Raw genomic sequence first — 18,394 nt, 5'->3', positions numbered from 1 at the left:
TCAGCTGTCTACACCGATTCATGACATCGTGGTGCCTAACCAGTTTGCCATGATACAGAACAGACTAGCCGTCCTTTTAGGTCTCCGCAACGAAGAAGTTCATTGCGAGCTGCAGTATGGAGGGGAGCACAGCATTAGGACCACATGGCTCATAGATTTCATACAGACCCGTGCTCTGAATGCCACGGGAGAGTCTTATCAGCGGGACGCTTGTCACGGGTTTCTTTTACTCATCTTCGGGACTATGCTATTCTCGTACTCGTCGAACCTCACAGACGGGGCACTTGCTCAGGTCATCCTCCAAGTGGTAGGAGGCCATAGTTATGTGGAAGCCGTTTTGGCTGAGACCATTCGGTCTCTTGACTATGTACGAGAGAATCGACGGGGCAGGATGAGAGGATCTCCACATCTGCTTCAGATTTGGCTTCTAGCACACATTAGACCGTTCGGCTTATCCCATCCTTTTTCATGTATCACCGACGAGCGATCACTCATCGCTCGTTTACTTCATGTGTTTCGACCCTCCGACCGTAACTACACCGACTGGATGCAGTTTATGGAAGAGCTCACCCCAGCACAGTTTTTATGGACTACACGTTGGAATCCTGGCGGTCCCATGATCATGGGATGTCCTTCGATTATAGGACTTCCCTTAATCAGTCATTTAGGGAGCACACTTATCTTTCCATCCCGAGTCATCAGACAACTCGGTGGGCTACAAGATATTCCTATAGAAGCAGATCGCACTTCACACCGCTTCAGGTGGGCAAACACCACAATTTCACTCCCGGATAGGATTCTACGAGTTAGAGAGGTCCGACGCTTATGGAGCACGCGCATCGTCCAACAACTGTACTTCCCAGAACATCCCACTGACGAGGAGCGAGCTTTCGCAGCTACAGCAGCGTATGTGATGCAGTTCCATCCATATGGATTCGCACCTGTTCGTCGGCTACGCATGCCACAGATGCTGCCGACATCGCACGCAGACATTTCAGATGCAGAGAGCTCAGTCCAAGGAGTCGTGCGCACAGAGCTGCAAGTTATTAGGGCAGAACGAGATCGTCTTCGCTGTGAGCTAGTGGATATTCGTGTAGAACTCACTGATCATAGAGAGCTTCAGAGCGAGTTGGTTCAAACTCGTGCACGCGTAGCCGGCCAAGACAGGGAGATAGTGCGTTTGAACGCTACGCTGGATCGAGCGCAGGCAAGAGCGCGCAGGATTTCCACCCTGAGCTCAGTTGCTGAGCGTTTTTGCCTGTACAGAACCCACGTAGCGCTCACTCAGCTACGGGTCGTAACAGTTGGCGGTTTAATGTTTATGTTTCCTTTTGAACAGACTGCCTTTGTAAATTATGAAACGTGAATCAAGCTGATGTAATGGCATTAGTGTTTTTTAAACTCATACATCTCACGCATTTATATATTGTCATTTACATCTCGAAGATGGTTAACACACAACAATTGCACTTATACACTTACACATATATAGGTACTAACAACTGGCGTCGCATCGATACCCTACTCGGGCACGCGGAAGAATGGCCGAAGAGCAACAACCTGTTATCTCGGAGCAAGACGCGCCACCGATGCCTGCACAGTCCATTCCGGAAGACACACGCGTGACATCATCCCCAGCATCTACAGCGTATTCCGGTGCTATTCCAACGCATTTCCCTTCTCTTGCACAGGCGTCATCCAATGTTGTCGATCCCGTGCGTTTTGCTGCACTTGAAGGGATCGTTAATCAGTTGGCTGCCAACATGAACACCAATATGACAGAGCTCATGGCTATGCTCCGGGATCAAAACCGAGCTTCCTCGAGCCATACTCCGCCTCCTGAACGCAGGACAACTGTTCATCGGAATCCGATCGACCCTCCTATTTATGTGACTGATAGCGAAGATATGTCTTTTCCAGCAATGACATATGTGCCGACAATCAGCCCAGTCAGTGATCCTATGCCACCACCACCGGCTCCTACATCAGTGCCATTTCCACCCGCGGCATTCCTATCAACAGAGCCCGCAATGATCACTTTGCCGCCGCTCACCATACCTACTCAATCTCCAATTTACACCATTCCACCACCGACGGTTCCTCCAGTCGCGATCACACAAGTCCCTACTCCCACTACGGAACCTTTTTCCTTCCAAGCTCCACAAACCCAAATGAGCTTCTCCTACCAAACTCCACCGCCTCTAAATATTCCTCCCACTGAGCCAGGCACGCCTACTCATGCCGCACCTGCAGTTCTACCGACGAACATTCCTCCTGAAAATGAACAGGAGAAAAGAATGAAGAGAATGGAGGAAACCATTCGAACCCTCCAAGCAGGCACGTCCCGTCCTGACTTCGGTGACAGTGACTGGAATCTCTTTCCGGGCATGTTGTTACCCCCTAAGATCAAAATTCCAAATTTTAAGAGGTACGATGGGACCAAAGACCCTCGGCATCATCTCCGTCACTACCATAGCAAAATGCTTTCGTATTGGGATTACGAGGAATTTGTCATCCAGACTTTCCAAGACAATCTTACGGGATCGGTGCTAGATTGGTTTATGACCCTGAAAGCCGGCGACATCCCTACATGTACAGATCTTTCTCAGAAATTCCTCGACCAATACCGATTCTGTGCAGAAACACCTCCTACTCTTCTTGATCTTAGCATGGCAGAGATGAAAGAAAGTCAAACTTTCGAAGCATACGCAACGGAATGGAGGGGAAAAGCGGCAAAGCACATACCTCCTGTACGGACCCGAATGTGGACTCTCGTCGGGGCCCGCATTGCGCGCTTTTGGATCGCGTGGCTTGGGGGTGTCCACCTTCCCGTGGGGGCGCGTGACGGACACGCGTGAGAGAAGGAGTCGCCACTTATCATTTTACGACCCGAAGGTCGAGGGCGGATAAGTTACCCTGGGTCTAGGGGTATGGAACACCTAGTTTGTTGTTAAGGCATTGATCTGTGCGGAACCGGAAAATCCGTGTTCGGGGGTTCATGTTACGTGCGGGCCTATATCCCGCACGCCCTTTCGGTACTCTGGTTTGCTAGGCTTGCATGTTTTATGATTTACCGCATGAATTAAGCTGCACTCGGTTCGCACGTTTTGACACTGGAGATCCGGTGAACCAAACGATGTCGGTTGAGAAGCCGAGAGAGAAGTAAACCCGTATGTCGGGGAGTTGGTTCACAATCTTGCATTACAGTTCATCGAACCATGGAGGTTGAATCCCTGCGTGAACCAGAACCGCGAGTTCTTGGACTCTCGGACCGTTCGCTCACCGACTGGAATTCTTACAGAATAAATGTACAAAATAAAATCCTTACAATGCTCTCGAAAACAATAAATACAAATTACAAAAGGGTCGAATTCCAGTCGTTTCGCGTTCGGTTATTATTCCACTCTAACTCACCGTGAGTTTAGGGAAAAGACCGAAGAACTGAAATTCAATGAACGCTCTCACTGAATAGGGCGTTGGACCCTGTGAGTGTTGATTAGGGTGTTGGACCCTGTGATCGATGATTAGGGTGTTGAACCCTAATATTATTCGGCCTAGGGATCAGGCTCGACCCGCATGGCAAACAGGTGCGGAAAGATAACAATCAACGTTAATAACAGACAAGGTGTTTGTTATTGTCGTGTTTACGTGAATTAACAGATTATTAACCCAGGGGTGTTTTTGCAAGCAAATGTCATATGCTAAACAATCAAACATGTACCAATGTTTTAGCATTCGGCTTTGTTTTGAGAACTTGACAAAGAGAGTCAAATCTCAGGTGTGTGGATTGCTTTTACAGTTGTTCTGTATTATGACACTGAATTTCCACTGAATTAGCCAAACTCGTGTTTTGACTCTAGATTTGGAATCTAGAATTCCTCCTAACCATTATCTAGTGTTTGGTTAGGTCGAGTGAAAGGTTAATCAGCATTTTGCATGTCTTCTGACAGAGATAACCGTTCTAGTTACCCGAGTCTATGTTAGGATAACAGAAACTCATCAGTTAGATAAGAAAAGGCTATGCAGATGAACCTGCACCTGAACAGGTAGCCCATTCTTATCCCGTACTGTAGTGTTTCTGTTATGCTAACCCTAAGGGTGTCGCTGAATTGTGAAAAGACGATTTTGCCCTTTATTTGAAAATTGTTTTCAGAAAAGGGGGAAACATCGCAGTGCGGGCCACCTCGGCCTGTAGCCGGTGTCAACCAAATCCCTGGATCGTTCAGGGTTGTGCAAGAACCCCGAAAAAGCCAAAGAACCGGTCGATCTGCCCGGAAGTGATCTAGAAAGATCTTCTGTATCCTGACCTGAGCTACCTGGAATCAGGTAAAAACTCAAGTTGAGACATAGAAGCCCTTTTCAAACGTCCATGCTACATCGGACCTCGCGTTTCGGGTTTTGAAATTGATAAGTTTGAAAAGGGCACCAACGTCATTTGACAACTCGTCGACGCGAGTTATCAGTTAATGGCCAATTCGTGTAAACTTTATCAGTGTGAAGTGGGTTTAATCATGTGAGCGTCCCGATTAACCCGTTCGTGAAATTAATGCTTAAGGGTTGTGCCGAATGCATTAATTGTGGAAATGATTCGTGATTCGGCAACCAAGACAGGTCAAGAAAGATCGAGGATGATTCGGCCAACAATGGCCGGAACACCTTTTGGTCCTAATAGGCCCGAAAGGGTCTCCGAATTACGAATCCATGCAAAGTTTGGTTTGGAAAGACATTTCATGTGAGATTGCGACAATAATGTAAATTGCAAATTACACGAAAGCCGAGAACGGACTCAAAACGGGAAGAGGAAGCCTCATGCAACCCGTACGAGTCTAAGAGGCTCTCGGTTATTTCTCCTAGGAGATAGCCGAGGGGTCCCATGGCCCGAATGGGGTTCCACGAGGTTTCCCCGTCTCGTTTCGAATCATTTCTCGCATGCTTAAATGACAAACATGATAAATGACATGATTAAACGAAAGTCGGTATTGCCATGATTTGAATAACGCATTCGAACATGGAAACATGCACAAACAAGTTATTTAAGGAATCGATAAAACAATACCGACTTCATGCGCGTGAGAAAATACGATGAAACTCGAGAATCAAGCTTGGATCGGGTCAAGAAGATCGTTCCTTGCCCGAAAGGAGCAAGAGAGCATTCGGTCACCTCCCTTGGAGGGAAACCCGTGAGCTCTTTGCCTTTCCCGGGTCGGGATGTTCTTCTCGACTACGATCCAAGTGTTTCTCGACATGCTAGCATATAAATCAAGGATAAATATGCATGATATAACATGGAAAATGCATAAAGATTAAAACTTGAAAATAAAACATACATAAAACCCCTTATAACTCCATAAACGCAACGAGAATGTAAAAGTCCTAGCTCCTCTAAGTCGGGAATGGCCATACCTAGTCCCGAGATGCGGGATGGGACCTTCAAGAGTCGGGTTGGACCGTTGATGGGTCGGGTTTGGGCTGTTTTCCGTTGAACAGACCCGAATGGCACCCAACAGACCCGGATGGAATACTGGACAGACCCGACTAGCGCAAGTCGGGTCGGACGTCGCCATGGAGGTTTCCGATGGAATTTTGAGGCAAGGTCGGCGGCCTTGGGTAGCCAAGGGACCCCTCTAGGTGACCGTGGCGGTCGTTTGTTCCCAGAGTTGTCGGGTCGACCCGTACAGTCCTGTAAAAATCACCCAAAACAGAGCACGTCTAGAATTTCGGACCCGACTGGCACAAGTCGGGTCGGACGTCGCCACGGAGGCTCCCCATGGAATTTTTGAGCAAGGCCAACGGCTCCCGACTGCTAACTCACCTCCGGAGGTGGCTGTGGTGGTCGTTTTCCGAAAAGAGTCCTGGATCGACCCGATCTGCAAGAAAACCGAACAGACAGTCAGAAACGCCGGCCCAACTGAGCAGTTTTCGGGTCGGAATTCATAACGGTGGATTCCGATGGAATTTTTGAGCAAGGTCGGTGGCTCCCGACTCCTAACGAACCCCCGGAGGTGTTTGATGGGTTTTGAAAGTTCCGACCGACTCGAAAAGGTGAGAAAACAGGGCTGGAAGTTTTGACCCGGCTGGGCCAAAACTGTGCTCGATTCTGTACTGAGCTGATTCTCTAACTTAGAGGTTTCAAACTTGAAATCTAAGCTCGGAAATAGATAGAGGGGGTCGAAAACATGTAGGATATGAAGTTTGGTGAAGTTTGGATTTAAGTCGGGATGGATTCCGACTTAAGTCTTGAGTGTTTTGCTTGGTTTTTGGGTGGTTCTTGCTTGCTGCGATTTTGCTGAAGTTCTTGGGAGGTTGAGAGCATTTGTTTTAGTGAGAAATGCTAGAGAGAGAGTGCTTGAAGGTCCCTCCTTAAGTTAAAGACATTTGGACAATATATAGAAAAGCTTAAATGCAAGATTAGTGAAGAAAAGTGCAATTAGGGCCATGGATTAGTGGAATCCGAATTTCTTAAGGAAATATCAAGCTCAATCCTCATCCATTGCATTAATGGAGAAGAGATAAGAGCATTGATGGCTTGGATGGGAAGTTGGAGTGTTGAATTGAAACACTTAGATATTTTGCAGAAGGAAGACAAAGGCAAGTTGTCTTCTTGGCTTGAAGAAGAAGATGACAAGAGAGGGGTGGTTCTTCTTGTCTTTGGCAAGGGGAAGAAGGTCCCGTGGGTCCCACACGGGATTGGAGGTGAATCGGGAATGCTCGGATGTCGATCGGTTATGTGTTCGAGTTCCGTGACTTGAAAGAACGTTGTATCGACAATGTGTGCGAGAAAACGATCCCGATAAGCCCAAGATTGTCAATTTTTGTGGAAGAATGCTTCGGGTGCGTACGAGGCTCGGAAGCCGTTTTTGCCCGTTCCGGGTGACCAGAGCGAAGTTAACCGCTTCTAACAGCATATCTTGTATCTGCATCCCACGTTGGTCATTTTGACATGAATTGTCAGACAACGTGAACAATTGACCCTTAAGCCGGTAATGCAAATGTGAAGCCGGAGACGTCCTAGGAGTCCGAAGTTGGATTTCTCAGATTGCTGTCTGAGTTGCTTGGGCGTTCCAGAAATCAATGTGATCTCCGTTTGTCAAGACTGGATCTCTAAGGACTTGAAAAGTGTATCTGAGACCTTTAAAGCGCTGTTCGGGAGGTCTAGATGAGTTGTGTGATTTATTCCGACGATTCCACATTGAGCCTTGAGGAGGCTAACATTGTGTAACGTAAGCATTCGGCGTCTAGTTTCCCCAAAGAGGACCTCCGGATATGGATTTCCACTGAAAATGGTCATTTCCGCTCTTTGGAGGTTACTCGGGAAATCGCAAAGGGTTTTGCTGTCTGTTTTGCCCAATTGTGAATGTCTGGTAGAGTTTTATGGGCAATGCGGTATGAACTTCGTTTGCCGTAATTCCATCAGACCATTCTCTGACTATGCTCTTCTGAAGAGGGATATGCTTGTTTTGCCGTTCGGAAGTCATTTGAAGTGTCTGTGTGACTTCCAAGAGACAATCTGAAGCATTATTCATGTTCAGTGTGCTGATGGGGCATGGCCGCGTCTGATATTTGGCATTAACTTTCCTCTGGGAAACCGACATTTTTGGACTTCCATTGAAAAGTTGTCTATATACAGAAAATTGTTCTGTATAGAGCAGATGATTTGCAAAATACCTTTGAAGACATTTTCCATCTTTTTGGCACTGATGTGGATTTTTGGAGTCCAATATTTACTATCTTCTGACGACCAAGCGAATTATCGGAAAATAGTACCGTCCGTGTAGTACACTGAAAATGCCGGTTTTGGACATTGTTGAGCTCTCTGGTCGATCTGTTGCCTTTTGGTGACCCGTAGAGTCCTTCTGTCATGTCCATGGGCCATTTGCTCAATTTTGCCAACTTGAGGATGAATAGTGATTTCTCGCTCTGCCGAGCCGTTTTCTGTGTTCTGCTCAAGTCGTGGCTTGGATCATTGCTAATATCGTTGTTTGGAATGGTGGGCCAAAATGGGGTGCTGACACCTCCAATCACTGAGCGTCAGCAAGTTCAACTGTTTCATTCTACGCTCAGAGGCGCATATTACTCACATCTCCTGGCTTATACTTCCTCTTTCTCAGACCTGATTGAGGCAGGAAAGAAGTTGGATATGGGAGTTAAGCTAGGAAGAATTGAAGATCCGGCAAGGAAGAAAGACGGAGAGACACCGAAGAAAAAAACTGCCGGAACATCCAGAAGAGGCAAAGACGCGACTATTGGCATCGTCAATTCTGGACATCAAGCTCCACATCCAATGTCGGTGGACTACACTCCTGCATTACCGACTTCTTAGCCATATGCGCATCCCGTGCAGTATGTGCAACCTCATCAAACGCCGCAAGCTTATTTCTCAACCTCGCCCACTATTATCCAGTCACAACCTCCGCAACCGTACCCTCCTGCTCAAGTTCAACAAGCTAGACCCCCGGCTTCGAGACCTCCTCAGCCGGCTCAACGTGTCCCAGCTCCTAGAACTCAACAAGACAGTGCTGCTCAACCGCGTTCACGCAAGTAATACACCAATTTACCGGCTCCTCCCTCTCACATATTCAGACAGCTCCTGGCAGGCGACAAGATCAAAACAGAAGCACCAAATCCCCGTTTCGATCCGTTCATGCAGAACCAGAATCTTCGATGCGAATTTCATCAGGGTGCTCCTGGTCATACCCTGGACACTTGTTGGAGACTCCGGGATAAAATTCAGGAGATGATTGATGCAAGACAAATCTCCTTTAATGAGGTGAAACCGCCGAATGTCCGTGCAAATCCTCTTCCTGATCATGGATCAGGTTCAGGACCTTCTGTGAACATGATTAGCATTGCTGCTATTGAGGAGGAAGAAGACACGCAAAAGGCCTCAACTCCATTTGCCATTAACTATGCTCCAGTAGAAGTCGCATTCGCTCCCGTCCCGTTCGTTATAGAAGTTCCTGCAAAGGAGCCTTATCACGATAGTCGAGTTCCCTGGACATATGAGAGCGAGGTTGCCAGTGCAGAACTGGAGATGAGCGCAATGGGAATCACGCGTTCGGGACGGGTTTATCAGGGTCCAGAGCCTGTTGACAAAGGAAAGGCTCCCGCTACTGAGTTCTCAATAGCTCCAAAAGCCGTGTCATTCTCTACAAAGAAGGTCACCGATCAAGAAGCCGAAGATTTCATGAAGGTGATCAAAGCAAGCGAATACAAAGTGGTCGAGCAAATGAGCAAGTCACCAGCTCATATATCGTTGCTCGCATTGCTTTTGAACTCCGAACCTCATCGGAACGCTTTGCTGAAAGTTCTCACTGCGGTACAAGTCCCGAAAGATACTGCACCGAATAGAATCGAGGAGACGGTGAATTCTATTTTCTCGAATCAGATTTCCTTTTCGGAAGACGAAATTCCCACGGAAGGACAAGGACACTTGCGGGCATTGCACATAGTTTGCAAGTGCAACAACCACGTCGTTGGTCGAGTCATGATCGACAACGGCTCTGCTCTTAACGTTTGCCCCGTCTGCACGTTGAAACAGATGAACGTGGACATGAGTGGCATTCGTGCAAGCAAGACCACCGTTCGAGCCTTTGACGGCTCTAAGAGAGTGGTGAACGGCGAAATTGATCTCCTAATTGATGTGGGTCCTTGCTCATTCTCTATTACCTTCCAGATCCTGGAAATACCCAATGCTTTTAGTCTCCTACTTGGAAGGCCATGGATTCACGCCGCCGGCGCCGTTCCTTCATCATTGCACCAGAAGTTGAAATTCTTTGCCGAAGGCAAACTCATCACTGTCAACGGCGAGGAAGATTATGCAGTCTATAAGGAAACGGCCATCCCTTATATCAGCATTGGAGAAGATCAGAATCTTCCCTTCCATTCTTTCGACACGATCTCCGTAATTCGAGACTACAGAGAGGTCAGTCCATCACGAACTGATCGCATGATTGGAAAGGTTCTCTTGAAGAACAATTATGTCCCTGGAACTGGACTCGGGGCACGTGCACAGGGAATCCTTCGACCGATTGAAATGGAGGAATACCGCAATAGGAGGGGACTCGGCTTTTGTCCCTCCTGCCATGAGATCATGCAAGCTCGTCGTGGAAAACATCTACACCGCCTTGCTGCATATTATGGGAAACTCTATAGGGGCATGCCGGTTCCACCACTCTCACAGTTTTTTGCAGCACCACCGCAAATCATGGGAGGCACCTCAGAGAACTCGATCACGGAAACAGATGACTTCTCTTCGGATGCAGTTGAAGCGTTTTTGGCTTTGCCAGCCATATATGCCGTCACTGAGGAGACATCTTCTAAGGTTCATATCCGCCCTGTACAGGAGGATGAGGAGCTTACCAACTGGACTTCAATTCCGCTCTACTAGGCCATAGTTGCCGATGTGTAAGACGGTCTTTATACATAATGCTACCTGCATGTCGGCAATGCCATAAGCCACATGACAGAAGAGGGGTTTTTGTTATGGCTTGTTAATAGAATCCCTGCATGTTTTTTTATTTCCTGTGCCTAAATTCTCTCTCTTGCACTCGCTTCTAACACCTTTAATTTCTAAAACAATTCACTTTCATGTCCAGGCTCCAATCGAATCCAAATCACGGATATAACGATTCGAATTCACTCGAAACACATCTCGGAAAGTCCCTACCCATATACTTCGGGGAAGGACTTGACGAGGACGGTCGCGTGCCCGAGATAGAAGAGAGTTTGCATCGTCTCGAAAACCACCAACTCACTTCCGTCGAGCCAACCGAAGACATCAACATAGGCAATGCAGAAGAACCACGCACCCTTAGAATCGGAACGGGACTCGACCCTGCACAGAGGGCCCGAATGATCGACTTCTTGACAGAGTATTAGGAGGTCTTTGCTTGGTCCTACGCCGATATGCCAGGCCTAGACCCCTCAATCGTGAGGCATTTCCTCCCACTCGATACTGAAAGATTCCCACCCAAACGCCAACACTTGCGACGTCAACGAGCTGGCCTTCTCTTATGCATTAAGGAAGAAGTCATCAAGCAAGTAGACGCGGGATTCTTGGAGGTATGCAATTACTCTGAATGGGTAGCGAACATTGTTCCAGTGGAGAAGAAGAATGGGAAAGTCAGAGTCTGCATCGACTACCGAGATCTCAATAGGGCTAGCCCAAAGGATAATTTTCCGCTGCCGCACATCGATGTCTTGGTGGACAATACAACGCGCCACACACAATTCTCCTTCATGGACGGTTTCTCTGGATACAATCAGATTCAGATGGCCGAAGAAGACAAAGTCAAGACCACATTCATCACGATGTGGGGTACATTTTGCTACAAGGTCATGCCTTTCGGTCTCAAAAATGCCGGGGCAACCTATCAACGGGCAATGGTCACTCTCTTTCATGTCATGATGCATAAAGAGATCGAGGTCTATGTCGACGACATGATCACGAAGTCCAAAGAAGGAGAAGATCATTTGGTTAACCTCAAACGATTGTTCAACCGCCTCAAGAAATACAAACTCCGACTTAACCCAGCAAAATGCACATTTGGCGTCAAGTCAGGGAAATTGTTAGGGTTTATAGTTAGTGAGGAAGGCATCAAGGTCGACCCTGACAAAGTTAAAGCGATCATGGAATTGCACCCTCCATCGACAGTGCGCGAAGTGAGGAGCTTCTTAGGACGGCTGAATTACATCGCGCGTTTCATTGCAAATTTGACAGATAAGTGCCAACCACTCTTCCGTCTGTTTTGCAAAAATGCAGCGGTCGAATGGGATGATGAGTGTCAGAAAGCTTTTGATACCATCAAGGCATATCTAATTCAGCCGCCGGTGTTAGTTCCACCTTCACCTGATCGTCCTCTCATTTTGTACATGACGGTGCGCCGACAATCCATCGGATGCATGTTAGGGCAAAAGGACGAATCCTCTCACGCAGAGCGAGCAATTTATTATTTAAGCAAAAAGTTCACTGAAGGGGAGTCCAACTACCCTGAGATAGAGAAAATGTGTTGCGCACTTGTGTGGATCATGCAAAGGCTCCGGCAATACACTCTCTACCATACTGTTCGCCTGCTGTCGAAGACAGATCCTTTGAAATATCTACTTAGCACTCCGTCCTCCATGAGGAATATAGCAAAATGGCGTTGCCAACTGACGGAGTACGACATCGAATATGTGTCGCGCACATCAGTCAAGGGCCAAGCGATAGCAGATCATTTAGCAGAGTTCCCGATTGTCGATGACACACCGATCGACTCTGACTTCCCAGACGAAAAAATCCTCCAAATGAGTGGTGAGGAGGAAATAACCAGATGGAAGATGTACTTCGATGGTGCAGTCAATTCCACCGGGTCAGGTATTGGCGCAGTGCTGATATCCCCAGAAGGGCATCATTTCCCTGTTGCAGCGAAGATTGACTTCCCCTGCACCAACAACATAGCCGAATATGAGGCATGTATCCTCGGCTTGCAAGCGGCAATCGACCTCAAAGTCAAGGAGCTGGAAGTGTTTGGAGATTCTATGCTCACAATCTTTCAGACACTCAAACAGTGGAAGACGAAAGATCCGAAACTGGTGCCATATCATGAGTACCTTGAAGACTTGACAGAAAACTTCAAGGACATCTCATTTACATACACACCGCGCATGAAGAACCAGTTCGCCGATGCACTCGCAACACTCGCTTCCATGGTTAGCATCACAAAAGAGAATCTCATCGAGCCCCTCGAGTTTGAGATTGCTCAGGGTCCTGCCCATTGCGATGTAATCGACGCTGTCGACGGCAAACCGTGGTACGCAGACATTAAACACTTGCTACAAACGGGTCAGTTCCCAGCATTCACCGATCGACATGACCGGAGGATTCTTCGGCGCATTGCAGCAAATTTCTTCCTGAGTGGTGAAACCCTTTACCGCCGTTCATTCGATGCCACACTGCTTCGGTGTGTTGATGAGAATGAGGCACAACGCCTCATGGAAGAAGTGCACGAGGGAAATTGCGGACCTCACATGAACGGGCTCATGCTAGCAAAGAAGCTCATGCGACTTGGGTATTTCTGGTCCACCATGGAGACTGACTGCGTCAAACATGTTAGGCATTGTCACTTGTGTCAAGTTTACGCAAATCAGATCAGAGCACCACCCAACGAGCTGCATCCAATGGCTGCTCCGTGGCCCTTTTCAATGTGGGGCATGGACGTGATTGGTCCTATTAACCCCAAAGCATCCAATGGGCACTTGTACATATTGGTAGCTATCGATTACTTCACCAAATGGATCGAAGCCATCACCCTTGCATCGGTCACTGCAAAAACCGTGGCACGCTTCCTCAGACGTGACATTATCGCATGTTACGGGGTCCCTGCGACAATTGTGACAGACAACGCCAAGATTTTGAATAATAAGCTCATTGACGAGCTCTGTGAACAGTTCAAGATTCTACACCGCAACTCCTCTCCGTATCGTCCACAAATGAACGGCGCGGTAGAGGCGGCAAACAAGAACATAAAGAAAATCATTGAAAAGATGACAGTTAATTACAGAGACTGGCACGAGATGCTCCCGTTCGCACTCTTGGCGTATCGGACTTCTATCCGCTCGTCCACTGGATCAACCCCATATTCTTTGGTCTACGGCATGGAAGCAGTGCTTCCAATCGAAGTAGAGATTCCCTCTATGAGGATCCTTGCCGAGTCCAAGCTCAAGGAAGCAAAGTGGGCGAAGCAACGCTACGAACAGCTCAATCTCATTGATGAGAGGCGGCTAACAGCACTTTGCCACGGTCAGTGCTATCAGCAAAGAATGGCTCGAGCTTTTAACAAGAAAGTTCGTCCCCGCGAGTTCAGCCCCGGCAACCTCGTCCTGCGGAAAGTTTTGCATATCGCCCCTGATTCCAGGGGCAAGTTTGCTTACAAATACGACGGTCCCTTCATTGTTAAAGAAGTCTTTGACGGGGGGGCAATCATTCTCAATGATATGGACGGGAACGAGAACGCTCTTCCGGTCAACGCTGATACACTTAAGAAATACTATTCGTGATGGTGTTTCTCTCATTCCACTGTGGACGTTTTCCTCAAATGCACATTACGTTTTTAACTTTCTTCGCATGTATAATCTCCCAGAACTTTCATTTCTGCTTACTAATACACACCCCTCTTCTGCTCTTTCCCTTTCTCTGAACTTTTCCTGAGAGAAAAATAATGAATCTCCCGCTAGGTTGAAAACCTCTTTGAGGCGGCCTGGGCAAAAATTAGGGAATGAGGGGCACGGTTTAAAATCCCGCCAAAGGGGGACTGTGGCAAAAGGAGAGTACAAAACGAAATCCTCGCTAGAGTGAAAACCCGGAAAGGTGCTCTAGGCAAAAGTTAGAGGAACCGAGAGGTATGACCAGATCCAAGTGGGACGGTCATAGCAAAAGGTGAGCTCTAAATGAGAGAAGAGTCTAAAAGAATACCCCGTTAGGTCGTCACGCATCTTGCGACCTAGGCAAAAGTTAGGGGCCTTCGGCAGCTCGACTATGAAATGACAGCTACACTCAGTGTGAAGCGACAACAAGTAGTAGCTTGGCAGTCTCCGATGCAAGCAAACTCTCTTTGACTCTCACAGCACAAGACACGTTTCGACACGCAGTCGAATCGTCGTATCTTTGATGTGGAGGATCCCAAAATCCCTCCGTTTTCCCTAATGCAAATTCTACGGGTCATGCCCGTTCCGTGAACATAAGCCTTTTTGTCGAGTCACAATTTAGCGGGAGACGACCACCCCTTTAAATGGTCATCATGTTCAAATCCCCAAAGCATTATTATTCAGACTTCTTTATACATCTTCATTATGGCTATAGAGTAGGATTGACAACCACTATTAGCCCTTTTGATTCTAGATGCAGGAAGCAGGATTTGAACCTCGAAAAGAGTTTCTCTTCGACGAATGCATGTCTGTCTTATGCCAAAGACTACAGTCTAAATCCGAAGAGAGACCTTCAGGATAACACTCCAGGCACTCAGTGGCATCGCAATCAATTGGCAAGCAATGAAACGTCCTACCACAGCATCGATTGCGACGTGGACGAAATCAACAATGGAAGAAACACAATGATTCCTTCCACACCTCACACTACTCCTCAGTGTTTGCGTTTACTTCGCGCACCTTTATTTCCGCAATGCACTTTAATTAGCGTGCACCCTCTCAGGATTGCAGTGCACATTTATTTCCGCAATGCACTTTAATTAGCGTGCACCCTCTCAGGATTGCAGTGCACATTTATTTCCGCAATGCACTTTAATTAGCGTGCACCCTCTCAGGATTGCAGTGCACATTTATTTCCGCAATGCACTTTAATTAGCGTGCACCCTCTCAGGATCGCAGTGCACATCGCAAGTCCACTGGGTAGGCGCCTTTGAACCACGCAGTTCATTCGGTATGCGCCCCGTGCATATTGCAAACCTGCCGAGCAAGCGCTCGTGCACCTCGCAAGTCCACCGGGTAGGCGCCTTTGAACTATGCAGTTCATTCGGTATGCGCCCCGTGCATATTGCAAACCCCTTCGGGTCAGTCCCGACTACTTTTCTTGCATCGGGGTCAGTCCCCTTCGGGTCAGTCCCGACTACTTTTCTTGCATCGGGGTCAGTCCCCTTCGAGTCAGTCCCGACTACTTTTCCTGCATTGGGGTCAATCCCCGTCGGGTCAGTCCCGACTTTAATTGCCTGTTTCAGCTTTGTTCCGAAGCCTACATGTCTATTGTGCGCATCTCACCATATTCCCTTTTATTAGGTACAACATCCTACATATCCAATGCAAAAAGGAGAGGGCCATATAGGAAATTCCACCTTGATCAATGCTATCAAACTGGGGTGCTTTTGAAATCTTTGATTGCATCCTCTACTCGAGCAAGCAGTCAAAGAGGGGCAAGCTGTCAGCACCCCATTTTGGCTCACCATTCCAAACAACGATATTAGCAATGATCCAAGCCACGACTTGAGCAGAACACGGAAAACGGCTCGGCAAAGCGAGAAATCACTATTCATCCTCAAGTTGGCAAAATTGAGCAAATGGCCCATGGACATGACAGAAGGACTCTACGGGTCACCAAAAGGCAACAGAGCAACCAGAGAGCTCAACAATGTCCAAAACCGGCATTTTCAATGTACTACACGGACGGTACTATTTTCCGATAGTTCGCTCGGTCGTCGGAAGATAGTAAATATTGGACTCCAAAAATCCACATCAGTGCCAAAAAGATGGAAAATGTCTTCAAAGGCATTTTGCAAATCATCTGCTCTATACAGAACAATTTTCTGTATACAGACAACTTTTCAGTGGAAGTCCAAAAATGTCGGTTTCCTGGAGAAAAGTTAATGCCAAATATCAGACGCGGCCATGCCCCATCAGCACACAGAGCATGAACAATGCTTCAGATTGTCTCTTGGAAGTCACACAGATACCTCAAATGACTTCCGAACGGCAAAACAAGCATATCCCTCTTCAGAAGAGCATAGCCGGAGAATGGTCTGATGGAATTACGGCAAACGAAGTTCACACCGCATCGCCCAAAAAACTCTAGCAGACATTCACAATTGGGCAAAACAGACAGCAAAACCTTTCATGGTTTCCCGAGTAACCTCTAAGGAGCGGAAATGACCATTTTCAGTGGAAATCCATGTCCGGAGGTCCTCTTTGGGGAAACTTGACGCCGAATGCTTACGTTACACAATGCTAGCCTTCTCAAGGCTCAATGTGGAATCGTCGGAATAAATCACACAACTCATCTAGACCTCCCGAACAGCGCTTTAGAGGTCTCAGATACACTCTTCAAGTCCTTGGAGGTCTGATCTTGACAAACAGAGATTACAGTAATCTCCGGAGTGCCCAAGCAACTCAGAAGTCATCCTGAGAAATCCAGTTTCGGCCTCCTAGGACGTCTCCGGCCCCACGTTAGCATTACCGGCTTAAGGGATGATTGTTCACGTTGTTTGACAACTTATGTCAAAATGACCAACGTGAGATGCAGATAAGAAATATGCTGTCAGAAGCGGACAACTTCGCCCTGGTCGCTTGCAATGAGCAAAATCGGCTTCCGAGCTTCACACACATCCGGGACATTTCTCAATGAAAAATGTCAATCTCGGGCTCATTAACTCCGTTTTCACGCGTATATCGACAATTCGACGTTCAATTCGAACCACGAACTTCGAATACGCAACCAATTGAGACCCGAGTCTTTTCCCGGTTTCTCCTCTCAAGCCGTGGGACCCACGGGCTGCCCAAGGGCAACCGCCCTTTGCCCCAAAGCTTTCGGCCTTTTCCTCTTCCTCTCTTACCCTCACCTAGCCCAAAATATCTTTGGTCTTTCTAGTCAACACTCAAGCCATTAACTCTACCTCCATTAATGCTTCTTGGCTCTTCCTCATCAAGATACATAGAGGACATTCATCCTCATCTCCATTAGGGCAACCGACTTTTGCTAATGAGGCCCTTAATGGTGCTTTGTTTTGCTTAATTGCTCATTAGCTTCACATATATATTGCATACTTGTCATTAAGCTAAGGATGCATGAAGCACACATAATCTTGCCAGTTTCTCCCTCTAGAAAATGCTCTCAACTTCTTAGGAACCAGCAGCAAGCAAAGAACTTGATGAAAACCGAAAACCAAGCCAAATATCTTTGGAGTTTAGGTCGGGATCCATAGCGGGCACTATTCCGACTTATATCCAAAATTCTTCAAACTTCATAGACGACATGTTTTGGACCCAAGGATCCCATTTCTGAACCCAGTTTTTTAGTTTGGAGTCATTTGCTTATCGTTGTGGCCGTTTCGGGTGAAGTTGGAGCTCTCGGGTGAACAGTGACGCGTCACCAGCGTCACCAGCGTCACCAGCGTCCGTCACCGAGCGTCACCAGCGTCCGTCACCGAGCACCCCAGCGTCCGGCACCGAGCGTCACCAGCGTCCGTCACCGAGCACCCCAGCGTCTGTCACCAGCGTCACCAGCCCCTGTCACCGAGCACCCCAGCGTCCGTCATCTAGCACGCCCGTGCCAGTCACCGGCGCCCGTCACCAGCGCCACCAGCGCTCGTCACCGATCACGCCCGTGCCTGTCACCGTGCCCGACGCCCGCGCCTGTCATCAGCGCCACCAGCGCCCGTCACCAGCGCCACCAGCGCCCGTAACCAGCGTCACCAGTGCCCGTCACCGAGCACGCCCGTGCTTGTCACCGTGCCCGACGCCCACGCCTGTCATCAGCGCCACCAACGCCACCAGCGCCCGTCACCAGCATCACCAGCGCTCGTCACCGAGCACGCCCGTGCCTGTCACCGTGCCCGACGCCCGCGTCTGTCACCAGCGCCACCAGCGCCCGTCCCCAGCGCCACCAGCGCTCGTCATCCAACACGCTCGTGCC

The sequence above is a fragment of the Punica granatum genome, chromosome 8 (genome assembly GCF_007655135.1).
Source record: "Punica granatum isolate Tunisia-2019 chromosome 8, ASM765513v2, whole genome shotgun sequence".
Lineage (NCBI taxonomy): Eukaryota > Viridiplantae > Streptophyta > Magnoliopsida > Myrtales > Lythraceae > Punica > Punica granatum.
This window is presented reverse-complemented; position numbering follows the sequence as displayed.